The following is a 15,924-nucleotide window of genomic DNA, read 5'->3' on the forward strand; positions in this document are numbered from 1 at the left end:
GCTGGTCCAGACACTGTCAAAACGACATTTTAAAGTTTCATACGCCCTTTTCATATGTTAGGCTAGATTTTTAAAACTTCTTATTATTTTTCTTTGAAAGGCCAACTTATCACCTTTCATTTGCGTATAAGACAATTGAAATCGGTTAAAATGGCGAGGAGTTATGATTTTTCGAAAAAAGTGGTTTTTGCGAAAATCGACGAAAATGGCCATTTTTCAGACCACCCTAACACGGCGTAGGTCACCCTAATGGCCAAACAAAAAAATACGGGTCTAATTATTTCGGCCAGGGAACCCCCAGAAAAATTTTGAGCCCAATTCGAGCACTTTTGTTTTTTTCCATGCTGTTTTCGTGGGGAATTTCTGTATTGATATATCTTTCCAAATCGGTCCTAAAAATCAGTGGGCATAAAATAACATTGAAAAATTAATTAAAAAAATTAAAAAATATGTATGGAAATTGAAGTTAAAAAAAAAATTCATGAAAAAAATGTTTTAAAATGCAGTTTACACCAGCCCAGATGTTTCACAATGTTTAATTTTCAAAATATCAAAGTATTGGCAAAATATTTTTTGTAGTCGAAAATTTTTTTTTGCAGTACTGTACAACGAAATTTCACAAAAAATATTGTTGATGGATTTCAAATGTGCTTAATATAGTTTTAAACGCAGGAAAATGCATTACGAATTATTTTCAGTTCATTACACTTCTATTTCCATTATAATTTTATTTATAATACAAATTGAAGCTCCCACCCTGTTCGATATCCTGTTTCATCCCGTCGCGTCGCACAGCCTGCTGCTCCCCTTCTTCCTTCCACCACTTTCCACAGTCACGTACGTCTGCCCCCCCCTCCATTCCACCGCACCACGTTGACGTCACGTTTCAACACATGGTTCCAGGCAAGAGGAGAGGTGGTGCCCCAACACAACACACACACACTTCCACACAACGCCCGATCGAAGTAGGCAAAAAGTTTTCCCATTCTTGTGGCGCAGTGTGTGTAAGTGCGTTTGTGTGTGATGGCGCCTGCTCCTTTGATGGTATTGTCGGTTCTACCGAAAAAATGCGAATCGATTGCAACAAGCGCGGTGCTCTCTTTAAGGTTCTGGGAATGTAACTGTACGGGAGGGAGACGCAGTCGTCGGTACACCGATCAAACTGACGACAAACAAACACAGAAGTACAACAAAAAAAAGGACAATGGCTTTGGATTGGGATTGGGTTATCGATTCGGGAATCGCAGGTTAAAAATAATCTGGTTCATTACCGATGGCACCGGAACGGGTCCCCGTGCGGAGGGCGGAAAAGGATGTTGATTTGGGCACCGCGTTGTCATTCTGGCAGGAGCTCGGATGAATAGGGGCTTTGATTGGGGTGGAAGTGGTCCCAGGTGGGTTTCGACACTTGTTTCCACGTGGTTTGGAGTGGGGTTGGTTTCCGAAACATCAACGTGACGATGAATGATTAATGTGCGCGCCTCGGCTGCAGTTTGCGTGTTTTGGAAAGTGGGGCCTTTTTGGGCTTGGGAAAGGGGGAAATTTTCCTTGGGGACCACGGAGGAACAGGGTAGAACAAGGTACACAACCGTGTTATTATTGATGAATTGATGATAACACGAAAAGTTAACCCATTTGCACCTGGTAGAGAAGGCTGAGACGGGGGAACTTGAAGTGACAGATAATGCGGATATCATCAATCGATAAACTTGGGTAATTTAAATCACTTGTTTTACCGTGTTTTACCGGAATTTGCTTTTTTTAAATTGAAATTGTATATCTGGTAAATTAGTAAACTCTACAAGCACTTTTTTTTTAAATTTGACAATTTGTAGTTATTTATCATCCAAACAACCGAAATACCTGATATGATTATGATAAAACAAAACATTTGCAATTTTTCAGATATTAATTTATAGAGTAAGCCTTTTTAACCATTAATTATTAAGTTTAAAAGTGATATTTTAACGAGGGCTTCGGATAATGGATTCTAAACTGTATTTGAATTTTTAAATTTAAAATCCAGAAAAAAGAAAAAAAGTCGCAAAAAATAGAATGTTCTCCTATTTTTTATGTTTTACTGTGTTTATATACTCCGTGAGCATATTTGAACACATTGTGAGGTGTAAAAAGATGTATTTATTTAGTGAGTATGATCCTTATCAATGTTATTATGCTATTTATTTTTTCTCAGTGCTTAGTATGTTAAACGAAAAACAAGTATTCAACTAGTTTAGAATGAATAATCTATTTATAAGAGTATTGAAAAAAGATGCGTGGAAAAATTAAATCATTTTGCAATCAAAAAAATGATTCGACTTTGATTGAAAAGTTCGAACTGAATAAAGCACATTTGTAAACTAAAACAAATCAACAATTTTGATTAAATTACAATTTTAAATACTTACAATTTTTCATTATTATCAAAAATATCTTTAACAACTAAAACCGATCAAAAAGCGTTAATCACAATGTAATTTCCACAGGAAAAAATCTTTAACTCGAATTTTCAAGAGCCTGAATTTATCATATAAAAAAAGATGTTGTGTCCCTTAAGTATAATGTTTGTTTATTTTTATTATTGTTATAATAGGTAAACTTTGGAAATTTATTTTTTAAACAAAATGAACATAATAAATTTTTAATATTCTATGAAAAATTTATGCATTGAAGTCGATTATTTCATTGATTTTTTTTAATGCTAATATTTTCGCTCCTTTACTTTTAATGTTTAAATTAATTTGAATATGTTTAAGTGTAACAAAAACATGTATTTTAAAAATTCTTTTTTTATCTTGAGAATAAATTTTCTCATTTAAGCGACACTAACAAAATAAAAATAAAATCTTAACTGAAACATGGATTTAAGATGGTTTGGTACTTAGATTTAACTTCTAACTTTTTCATTCAAAGAAGGTGTTATTCTGAATGTACTTCAAATATTATTTTGTGTTGAGAACATTTTTTCATTTCAATATTTTGAAAAGACAAACAACTGATATTTTTATGTAAAAATGCATGAAAATAAAAAAAATAACCAAAAACGAATTACAGCATTTTTGATTATTTCTAAGAAAAGAATTTCATGAATCGTGTTAAAAAATAAGAATTGATAATTTAAAAAGCTTTTGAGAATTCTCATTCTTGAGTGTTATTTGTTACTTCTTATGTTGAGAATAATAATTGAGAAGGTTTCTTCTCCTTGTTTATTTTTTTTCTATTTTTTTTAGTATTCAGTTTTTTCAGATAGTACAGTCCAGACTCGATTATTAGAAGGCATTGGTCTTATTTCTCACTATCGAGCTTTGATTAACCCTCAAACTACTCTAACGTGATTTATAATTTTCAAATCCAAGATGGCGGTGATGAAGTTTTAATGCATTTGGTAATTTAATAGTCAATCAAACACTCAAATTTCACTAATATGGAATCGTAGAGCTCAATTTTTATGTTGAAAGTAAGAAAAAAGATATGTCAAACTTTTCTTATGTTCATGATTCGATTATCCTAAGTCCCATACAAACCTTCGGATAATCGAACTTCGGATGATCGAAACATCTTACCAAACAAACAAACAAATCAATTCTGTACTGTTTTATGCCTATTGCACCACTTTTGTACTACATTATGGTAAAATATTTTTCAATATTTGATTATTATTTGCTTGTTATATTGCTTTGAAATAAATTGAACTGTACAAATATTCAAAACTACCAATTCATTGCAAGATTTTATTGCTTCACAAATTATGATTAAAATTAAAAGTTTTCGTAATCATCAATATTTCATTATTTGTAAAGAATTTCTATCCAACTCCCGTCAGCTGCTGTAACCCTTCACAAAGCAAACTCAAGGAGTTCATAGTCCATCGATCGCGCACCGCTTCGCCTGCCTGCCAGCGCCGATCTGGAATGTCCGGAATTTCCGCCGCACACTGCGCGCTTCTCTGTCTGCGTGCCATATTTCCATGGCCTGCCTCGTCCTCCGTCTTGCGGAGGTCGATCGCCGCGAGCGTGTCTGACGTCTCAAGACTTGGTCGTCGCGACACAAAAAACGTCAAAATAAAACAACCACCAGCAGCGCGATTAGTCTGTCTCCTGTCTTCGGTTTGTTTTTATTCTTGATTGCAGTTTGCGCTACCAACATGGTGAACCGACTGATGTGGGGAAACACAGCGATTTAGTTGGATTCGCCAAATGGGTGCCTGGTTCCAAAGAACATGGAATGGTTTTAGGGCGACCCAAAATTCGGTTTGTTTTTCTTTTTCTGCTCTCGGGGCAAAGATGGCGTTGACATAACCTTAAATCGATAAAATGCGATACATAACAGCCGTCATCGGAAAGTGTCACCGTCGTCGGTGATTGCGGCTAGGCGGCGACGGCAGATTATTGCGACAAATTCTATTTTAAGCCCACTGCGCGCTATCGATCAGCTCCGCGAAGCGGTTCTGTAACCGGACATCGCGGCAGGCTTCACCGCGGATGATAAGCGGAAAAGTCACTTCCAACTGGAGGACGATCTGTGTTATGTTTATCATTTCCGACTGGAATCCCCCTCTCTTCGTCTGTCTGCCTGTCGTAAGGGACTTGCTCGTTTTGACAGAAAATCGATACGAACGAGAGTTCACGGCAAAAGGAACATGGCCCCTTCAGAAGGGCCATGCAGCCAGCGAAAACAGGACTAATCTTGTCTGTGCGCGTCGCGGCCTGCTCTGTTATCATCCTGGCTGAAGCGATCCGCTTGCACTGCATTGTTATCAAGAATCCCAGCAGGCGAAGACGCCATTGCCTCTTCTTTCGCCAACATCCTTGCAAAGGATCCCCTTCTCCTCTTCATTTTTCACGTAAGGGCGGAAAAATCAATCGAACTCACCCCCGGATTCACGGTGACACGAAGTTTTCCTTGCAACTCCAAAAAACTACACCAAACTCGCACACAAAAGAACACCCAAAAAAATGTACTCCGAAAGAGAGTTTTTCGCTCCACTTCAACCACAATCACAATCCACTAGGCAGCACTGGGCCCGGAAGGTGTCCGAGCAGCCGATTCACACACCACAAAAGCGCACTTTACACACGGCACCAGGTTCCGCGAGGGGCACCACCGGAACGTCCGCACGGTAAAAACATCAACTTTCTTCCAGCCGAAACGAAACACACGCACGACACACACGGGAAAAAATGTAAATCACCGCGACCGACTGACGACCGACGATCCGACCAGTGCCAGTGCGAAGTATCTTTTTCCTTGCCTCTGACAGTTCCGTCGTCGCAGGTTTTGACAGTTTCCAGTTGGAAAACCGAACGCCCCGTGAGCGCTTGTTTGCGCAATCGCTGCCTGTCTGCAGTGAGCGGTGCCCTTTCTGCGATGGGAATATAACTTTGACGTTTGGGTGTTACGGTTGGTGTGTGGAACGAGGGGTTCTGTGATTCTTATTGGAAGCGATTTTACCATGGGGTATTCAGGGAGCGTAACGTAAAGTAACGCTGGTTGATTTTAAATTATATGTTTGAATTTCGGACTGGGTTATTTAATTTTTAGATTGGAGCAATTCTAGTGAATAATTTCATTTATTTATTATACAAAATAAATAATACAAAAAAAAATAAATAATAATAAATTTTATTAAAAGTGATTTTTTTCATGTTATAAAAATCAGCCTCTTTTTTCTATCGGAATAATAATTTGCAAATATTACGTTGCCTACGAATTTGCCTTAAAGCTCTCTTGCTCTAAGATTGCAAACAGGCATCGAAACATTGAAGTTCAACATTGACTGTGTACAATATAGTCGAAGACCTTCTTGTTGATTTGAATTAATCAGATAAGTTTTGAAAATTCACATAACAAATTTTAATTTTGTTATAACATAATACTTTATTGATGCAGTTTGTGTTCATTTAGACTACAATAAGATTATCTTTGGATACATTGGGACATACTTGCTGCATTTTTTTTTTGCACAGCTTTCTTTTTTGATTAAAATTATTCCCATTAACTTTTTACAATAAAAAATTAATTTAATCAACTTATGCTTAATGCTCAATTATTTTAATAAATATGTTTCTAAATATGAAAATAAAAAGGCTTCTCAAAAAATAATTTCTTGGAAGTAGTTTTGCATTCAAAATGAGCAGTTCTTTGAATTTGTTTAATAGAAAGAATATAAAATTGAGAGTGCATTGAATTTATTTTCAGAAAGAGCAGCTTAAAAAACAAAAAAAAAGTATTTCAATTTGATAAGTTTTGGCATTCTTTCAAACAAAAGCAGTTCTTTAAAGAAAATGAGAAAACAATGTATAATAATTATTTTTGTTACAATATTTTGACCGTAGCGTTTTTCATTGTGTTTTCTGAAGTAATTTTAATTTATTTCTATGAGATTTGTTTGTTTCAAACATGAGCAGTTTCTTCAAAGTTGAAGTGTTTCAGAGAAAATATTTATTTTTTTAGCTGCAGTTCTTTGAGATATTAAATTAAAACCAACTGAATTTAAGTATTTATTCCAACAAGAAAAGTTGTTTGAGTTATTTTGATGTTAAATCAATATTTTTAGATATTTTTTCGTGTATTTGAAAAGAAAAATGAAAGTTTTCAAGAGTTTTTGTTTACTTTCCAAGTTTAAAAATTTTGCAATAAAAATCTATCAAATTGATAGTATTTTCAAAGCTTTTCCATGTTTTTAAAGCAAAAACCTACAGCTAATTTTATTTTAATGCACGAAATTAGATCGGGGCAAAAAAATATGAGTTTTGATAAAAAATATTTTTGGACAATTTTGTTAAATTAATTTTTAGGCTCTAAATTAAGCTTGTTTCAAAACTTCACTATTTTTTACAAATCATATGCAGAATGTCCAAGTTAGGATAAAAAAAATGTATTATCATTTTTTTTTGGTATATACAATAATGAAATCAAATGATATCATTCATAATTCCACACCTCAAAATTATTTTCGAAAACTGTGCTGCCATATAACTGTAAAATCATACAATTATTTTTAGAAAAAAAAACACACTTCAATTCATAATAGAAAATTGATCAATAATCTAGACAAAGAAAACGTTCACATCCGTTTCTCACCACAAACCAAACCTATCTGTTGCAAGAAAATCTACCCGCCGTGCATCCCCTTCTCACCGTCTCATTTGCATCAACTATTACCAATTACCATTTCAGCGTCATTAAGAAAAAATGGCCTCATGAAATGAAACGAAACGAAATACCCAGATAACAAACACTCAACCCTCAAAGTCTGTTGACGCGGAACCCGGTCCAAAGTACGCAACTGTCCGACTCATTCCCGAGTATTCTCGTGGTGTTTATTACGCGTACAAAGTCCTCCGTGTACCCTCTTATGAAATGGATTTGCGTATTTCAAAGTGATACTTGTGGGCAATTTTGACGAAAAATCACGAAAAAAAATCACAATCGTGACGCGGATGGCTTATTTCTTGGACGATTTCATATCTTATCGACGAGATTTTCAGAATCTATTAGGAGTGGGTGTAGTCGCGATTTGATTGCGGTTGATCCAACGATTCCGCTGGGGAATTTCGAAATCAGACCTTGAAGTTCAAACAAATCGTTTTCTTTATCAGCGGTAATTACCCCCCGAAAAAATGGCCCTTGATTGCACGTGGGGAGATTAGAGCGTGCGCCCTTGGATTCTTTTAAAATCAAAGTTTACAAACAATTTCAAGAAATTCAGTAAATTTATGATAATGGCTTACTCAAAGCTCGGTACGTCGATTGACGTCAGAGCCGGGCCTGATTCGCTCTGGTTGGCCCGCCCCGCCGGGGGTGTACTTTGAACCGAACCGAGTTGAGCCCGGACACCCTCTTGTTGTTTGTTCAACAACACTTGAGCGCGCGGAGGGTTTGTACGGGCAAGAAAGTCATAGTTTAAGGGCCCCTCCTCATCGGCTTAGTTCAGCGGTTGGGGTTCTTATCAGCAGCAACTAGTCGAACCTGTCACAGCAAAGTGCGTTTTGATGAGTGTGTTTGCTGCAACTGGAACAACAACTGGAGCTACTGTTGGGTGGAGTTGAGGAGGGGTCATCCTTAAATCATTTAATTATTTTGACAGAAATTAAAAAATTAAAATGGAAAAAAAAAATAAAAAATGCAGCATACTCTATGAATGACCCCTTAATGACTTCATTCCGAGAACATTGAAAAATGGACCATTTGATAATTTCTGTACATAACAGTACATGCTCACATGTGAATCACATGGCCACCACTAGAAAATGCAGAGCAAAACAAACGAAATGAGCAGCGTGCTACTCAAAGTTCAACTCGTGCGAGATGAACTCTGATGTTATTTTGTCTGGACGCCAAACTTGCGATTTTGCGTAGTAAGAAAAAATAGCATGATCGCAGAAGGTGTCTCGAATAAGTCTTATCAGTAAATTCCGAATGAAAATTTGGCTTCGTCATTCTGTTGAAAAAATAAACGGCTTGAAAACAGACACCCAAACAAACAGAACAAACAGAACAAATTGAACAAACAGAACAATCAGAACAAATAGAACAAACAGAACAAACAGAACAAACAGAACAAACAGAACAAACAGAACAAATAGAACAAACAGAACAAACAGAACAAACAGAACAAACAGAACAAACAGAACAAACAGAACAAACAGAACAAACAGAACAAACAGAACAAACAGAACAAACAGAACAAACAGAACAAACAGAACAAACAGAACAAACAGAACAAACAGAACAAACAGAACAAACAGAACAAACAGAACAAACAGAACAAACAGAACAAACAGAACAAACAGAACAAACAGAACAAACAGAACAAACAAAACAAAAAGAACAAACAGAACAAAAAGAACTAACAGAACAAACAGAACAAACAGAACAAACAGAACAAACAGAACAAACAGAACAAACAGAACAAACAGAACAAACAGAACAAACAGAACAAACAGAACAAACAGAACAAACAGAACAAACAGAACAAACAGAACAGACAAAACAAAAAGAACAAACAGCACAAAAAGAACAAAAAGAACAAAAAGAACAAACAGAACAAACAGAACAAACAGAACAAACAGAACAAACAGAACAAAGAAACAAACAGAACAAACAGAACAAACAGAACAAACAGAACAAACAGAACAAACAGAACAAACAGAACAAACAGAACAAACAGAACAAACAGAACAAACAGAACAAACAGAACAAACAGAACAAACAGAACAAACAGAACAAACAGAACAAACAGAACAAACAGAACAAAAAAAGAAAAAAACAAACAAAACAAAACAGAACAAACAGAACAAAAAAAAGAAAAAAAACAAACAAAACAAAACAGAACAAACAGAACAACCAGAACAAACACAACAAAAGAACAAACAGAACAAACAGAACAAACAGAACAAACAGAACAAACAGAACAAACAGAACAAACAGAACAAACAGAACAAACAGAACAAACAGAACAAACAGAACAAACAGAACAAACAGAACAAAAGAACAAACAGAACAAACAGAACAAACAGAACAAACAGAACAAACAGAACAAACAGAACAAATAGAGCAAACAGATTAAACAGAAGACAAGAAACAAGAAACAAGAAACAAGAAACAAGAAACAAGAAACAAGAAACAAGAAACAAGAAACAAGAAACAAGAAACAAGAAACAAGAATCAAGAAACAAGAAACAAGAAACAAGAAACAAGAAACAAGAAACAAGAAACAAGAAACAAGAAACAAGAAACAAGAAACAAGAAACAAGAAACAAGAAACAAGAAACAAGAAACAAGAAACAAGAAACAAGAAACAAGAAACAAGAAACAAGAAACAAGAAACAAGAAACAAGAAACAAGAAACAAGAAACAAGAAACAAGAAACAAGAAACAAGAAACAAGAAACAAGAAACAAGAAACAAGAAACAAGAAACAAGAAACAAGAAACAAGAAACAAGAAACAAGAAACAAGAAACAAGAAACAAGAAACAAGAAACAAGAAACAAGAAACAAGAAACAAGAAACAAGAAACAAGAAACAAGAAACAAGAAACAAGAAACAAGAAACAAGAAACAAGAAACAAGAAACAAGAAACAAGAAACAAGAAACAAGAAACAAGAAACAAGAAACAAGAAACAAGAAACAAACGATGCAGTAATCTACTTTTTTACGTCAATTGATGAAGCTAAGACTAGCACTATCCGTTCCAGATTCTCCCTTTCAGGTCAAATCTTTGTTCCCAATCTCCTAAACCCGGCTTAAGTGGTCACTAAGCCACACTTCCTAAACGAGGACTTTGCTGGTACTAGCACAATAGTCTTATCTACTCGTCCCGTGCCAATGTGCTAATTTCAATTGTGTTATAAAACAGCTCCAGCTCAGCTCAATCGGAATCAGGACCTGCTCACGGTAATGCACCAGTTGAAGTTTACAAAACATTTGATACCCAACTGAAGGGTAACAACCACCACCCGGAGAGAGTGTGAGCGCAAGTGTGACCTGCGCGTCATGCCGTGACGGAAAGGCCACACGCGAAATGACAGCTTCTTGCGCGCGCGTAAACACACAATAGAATCCTCGATCGTCTGTCAATCACGTGTTATCAACGTCACTACGGGGTGAGATGGATGCACTCGATCGGAATGCAATCGGAACACACCGATAGCGAACGAACCGGGGAGTGCACCGAGATCGACCCATCGCGAATGACGTCGAGGTGATCCTATTTTTTTTCTCGGGACGGAATTGTTTTGTGACCTCAGCATTTCAAGCTTGTAATTCTGCTTCGTAGACTAAGGTTAAATACGACTCAGAAATCGTTTTATTGTGATGTAGCATGACAGTTAGAATTGTGATTCATTTCACGATAGCTAGTTTCTTAATGCAATTCAATTGAGACACGTTAGAGCATTGCTGAATCCAAAAGAATGACTTCCCTTTCAGGTCATAACATGCTATTAGATTGTTAAGGTGAGTTTACAATTGTTATGCTTCCTAATATCTTAGTATATTATTGATTGACTTTATTGTCGATATCCACTGGACAAATTATAGTTTGCTAACCAATTTCAAATAACTCATCCACAATCGACCACCCTACCCTGTAAAGAAGCAAACTGTTTTGCGGTCAATTCGACTTGATCTTGACCTCGGGCAATGAAATTACGTTGCAATTGTGGCTGTGCATTTTTTCCACATGCATTCATTCTGGCTGTAAGAAAGGAAATAGCGCCAATTCTTTTGCGCGATGCGTAACCGACTTGCAGCCGCAATATCTCCCTCTCTTCTCTTGAATGGATTGAAAAAGTGTAAACAACCAGTCGTATTTACGTTGAAGAAGATAGGTTTCCCATTTTTTTTTTAATTTGGAATTTAAATTTGATAAAAATATTTCCAGGCTAGGGACAAAAACTTGAAACACACTTCAATCGCAGAATTGTTACATCGTCAACCCAGTTACATCATAGTTATCACATAGAGAGGTAAACGCGTCTCTAAGTACCACCTGGAAACCGTCTCCCGTGATGTAACCATTTCTCTAAAGTGCCTCCGACATGCGTAGGAAAAGTTTTCCGCAATTTCGTCGTACCCGGCAATTTTCCCGGATCCTTTATCTATACCTTAGCACGCGAGCCGACTTGGAGTCGAACAATCACGTGGATCAGTGTGGCCGAGCCCAGCGCAATCATGACTAATGCAGACATCAAGTTTCAACAAAGTCTTCATTTCTCGATCGCGAATAAAGAACGATCGTCATCAGCAGGCAATAACAAAACGAAACAAAACTCAAAAAAGAATAAAATCGTCGTCGTCGAAGAATTGAATAACCGAAAAAAAATGTTGTTTACAAACTCAACGGGAATGGGTGCGGCACATGGCGAGATTAAGTCAGAACAATTCAGCAGAATTGTTGTTACGGCAGCGAGTTAATTTCATGGTTTGACGACAAGGTGCTCATTACTTGAGCGAATCTGCCCCGATCAGTCGTAAGATTTTAATAACTGTTTTGGTGCCCAGTGTTAGAGCGTTTAATTGTACGCCTGAAACCTTCTGTCACCGGCTATGTGACAAGTTCTTGAGTAATGTTCTTTTACGAGTTTAGTTGCTTTACAACTCACTTTAGGCGATTCACGCAGTTTGCTTGCTCATGTAATTGCAAACCTCACAAAACGGTTCTCATATATATTTTTTCTGCGCGATCATCCAAAGCTTTCCAGAGAATATTGCACCGTTTTCCGTTTGGCTGTGACGAAGCGTTTATCACGACTGTAGTGTAAAAAGTCAACTTTTAAAACTGAGTTCACAGAGTTTCACCTTCAATGCAAGTGCTCCGAGCTGGGATTATCCCGAAAATCGTCACATCATTGTGAGTTTTGTTGATATTTGAGTGATTTGTTTGGTATTTGCAGGAGTGGTTAGGTGGATTTTTGAAGGTGTATTGATACTTTTGTTGGCCTTTCCTTAGCAAAAAACCAATGACTCAGTCAAATATAATGCTTTTACTTCACATTACAAGAAACCACGTAGCGTTGCTACTGAAAATACGAGAATTAATTATAGCCACTTGACACTATTTTCATCTTAATCAACTTTTTTCAAAAAATAACGATTCTATCTCTTAGATCTTGAAGATTATAAGTTCAAAAGTTTTGAAGTTATTGATGGGTCATTCCAGGTCAACTGAGTACACTTTTGAACTCGACCTTCACCGATTTGGACCAAACTTGAAAGGAACGTTCATCTGTCGATAGTTAACAGAAATCCCAAGTTTGGTGCTGATTAGACCATCTCTCTATTTTTGGCACCGCCCTCTTTTTTGACGATTTTCTAAAAAACTTTTTTTTTCTCATAACTTTGCAAATACTTGAGCAAAAGACTTTCTACAGGTTGCATTTTAAAGAAAATTGTCAAAAAAATTCGATAAAAATAAAATGTTAACGCTTAAATGCACACTTATATTATATTTTAACGTTTTATGTATTAAACATCAGTTTTGACCAATTCTTCACGTTTTTATTTGTGTTATTTTATCACCATCGTGTTCCCCAGACAATGTTACATAATAATCAATGAAGACCTCAAACTAAAATGAACTATTCGCGAGATACAGCGATTTTACTGAAAAAAGTTTGATTTTGCGCTGCACTCTGTCCTATGAATTCAAATCCGAAATAAGTTTCTCACATATAAAAACCGAACTATGCGGGATTAATCCCGTTTGGTTGAAAAATACACCATGTACTTCCAAGTGCTGCGCAAAATCATACTTTTTTCAGTAAAATTGCTGTATCTCGCCAAAAGTTCAATTTAGTATGAGGTCTACATTGATTATTATGTAAAATTGTCCGGGAAACACGATGGCGATAAAATAAATCAAATAAAAATATAAGGAACAGGTCAAAATTGAATTTTGATCCTAAAAACGTTAAAATATTATATTAGCGGGCATTTAAGGGTTAAACTTTTATTTTAATTGAATTTCTTGGACAATGCAACCTGTAGAAAGTCTTTTGCTCAATTATTTGCAAAGTTCTGATTAAAAGGCAAAAAAAAGGTTTTTAGGAAATCGTCAAAAACGAGCGCGGTGCCAAAAATTGAAGGATGGTCTAATCAGCACCAAACTTGGGAAAGATGAACGTTCCCTCCAAGTTTGGTCCAAATCGGTGAAGGTTGAGTCCAAAACTGTACTCAGTTGAGATGGAATGATCCCTGATGCAAATGCAATTGAACAGCAGTTCTTTAATAATTTTTGAGAGCCATTAACGTTAAGTTCACTTGAGATCACCGAATTATATAAAATCTTTTTCAGGTTTTACAATTATAATTATATTTTTATACTTCATTAAAAAAGAAATGTCATAAAATTTATGAACATCAAAACTGCTATGACACATGATTTTTTTCTATACTGCGCAAATTAAAAAAAATAATGTGAGAGAATGTTATTCAAAACTGCAATGGACGACAAAACAGAACAATTTTAGCTATTTTGTTATAAAATCTCTGAAAAATTTGTCAAAGTGACGATGCGACTTTTTTAATTGAGCGTAAGAATAGTATTAAAAAAATAATATTTTTATCATAAATGAAGTTTTTTTCAATTCAATTTTCTATTTTAATTTTATGAAATTATTAATAGCAAATGGTAAAAAAGCTGTTATAAAAGGATTTTGGCCCTAACTTATTTGAAAAACTCATATTTCTCTTTTCTTAAAACCATGGCAGCAAACAAAATTTCATTTCTTTTATTTTACTGGCTGAGTCGTTATATCTGCTGATAAAAATTCTGCAAAATTTCACGAAATTGAGCTCATATTTTTTTTGCGTGATTTTTTTTTGTCATGGGTTATATTTTGTACCTTAAACAACTGCCCGAGCAGACGGAAATAACTTGGGAATAACGTTTTTTGATATTTGAAAATACTAGGCCAATAACAGGATTTGTTATTCGTCGTTATGATTTTTTTGTTATTGGATTGTTATTGTAATAACAGACTAATAACATTTCTAGTTATTCTTCTAACAAATCTTTGTTATTATTTTTCTGTTATTTTAACAACTAATCCGATCATCCCAATAACAGTTGGAGGTATTCGTCCATAACAAATAACGTTATTCCAAAGTTGTTTTGGCTTTCAATCCATATCAGACCAATAACAAATTTTGTTATGATAACATAAACTGTTATTGAACTCTTATGCAACAATGGATTTTTTAAGAATTTTCCATAACACTTTCTGTCATTTTAACAGTATTTGTTATTGAAATGGCATGAATTTAGTTATTACCGTCTGTTCGGGTGCTATCTTTTTTCAGTTACTTCCTATATTTAATCATTCCTATAGCACACATTTGTGCGTTAATTTTAAGCAGATTTTAGAGAACAGTGAAATTGCCGTGAAATTCCAATGTTTAGAAATTGGCATGCCACGTAATTTCATTTTTTTTGCCGTGAAAAATCATTTAGCTAGCGCGAAAATGTATGGGGAAAAACATCGTTACTTGTAGAAATTTAATTTCCTACAACTTTTTCGAAGAGTGCAAAACGATCCGAGTTGATCCTAATTTTTGGTGATTTTTTTAGTAAAATTCATCAGGATCAACTCGGATCTTCTTGCACCCTTCGACAAAGTTGTAGGAAATTTAATTTCTTAGTAGAATCTCACACTTGATCAATTTTTGACGAGACCTGTGCCACCTGCTGCCGAAATTCTGAAACGTATTTGCCCCATATATTTTCTCGATTTTCCCCATAGAAACTTCAATGGTAAAATGTGACCCCTTAACCTTTCCATTTTTCTTGTTCCCCTAACGGACAGTAACAAAACCTAAAGTCTCGGTGCAAAAAATTGTTTTACTGTACCAAGGTTGTTGAGATTGGAAGTTGAGTTGAAGTTTGATTAATCAGAAATGGCAGAGGATTTTTTTTTTCATCAGGAAATGGTGACAGATTTTGTGGCAAAAAATATGATTAATTTACCTTAGAAAATGATGAATTTTCATCAGTTTTTGATTAATATTCATCAGGTTCACATTTTTACCCATTTTTTATGTAATATTACTCAAAAAAAGAGGTAATATTCAACCTACCAAATTTCCAACATTCCAAAATTCAACTTTTTTATGTGTACTTACTTACTTACTTTATTTTTTTTTTTCTTTAAAATAATGTTTCTTGTGCACTTCTTTACATGTATGATTATTAAACTTAAAATTCTGAATCTGAATCATCACTAACTTTTTTATTCCATGTCCAGGCAAACGAGATCCGAAGGTTTGAGTTGGGCTTCGAAAAACCGAGTCATGAACATACATATTTTTTTTATGTATTTTTTTTCGTACTCGTATTTTAGTGAAATTTGAATAGCTGATTGCATATTAAATTACAAAATGCAATTTTGATTATTTCATTACCGCCATTTTAGCAGCCATCTT

At 35.2% G+C, this 15,924-nt stretch overlaps 1 protein-coding gene across 1 annotated transcript in view; it reads right to left on the reverse strand.

Annotated features, from left to right (window-relative positions):
* LOC120425170 (probable serine/threonine-protein kinase dyrk1) overlaps positions 1–5,285 on the reverse strand; it is a 171,748-nt gene extending 166,463 nt beyond the window's left edge. Inside the window, 1 exon segment of the mRNA XM_052708641.1 lies at positions 4,873–5,285. The gene's annotated coding sequence lies outside the window, so the exon portion shown is untranslated.
* Positions 5,286–15,924: the final 10,639 nt, after the last annotated feature.

This window comes from Culex pipiens, chromosome 2, assembly GCF_016801865.2.
Source record: "Culex pipiens pallens isolate TS chromosome 2, TS_CPP_V2, whole genome shotgun sequence".
In the NCBI taxonomy this organism is placed as follows: domain Eukaryota; kingdom Metazoa; phylum Arthropoda; class Insecta; order Diptera; family Culicidae; genus Culex; species Culex pipiens.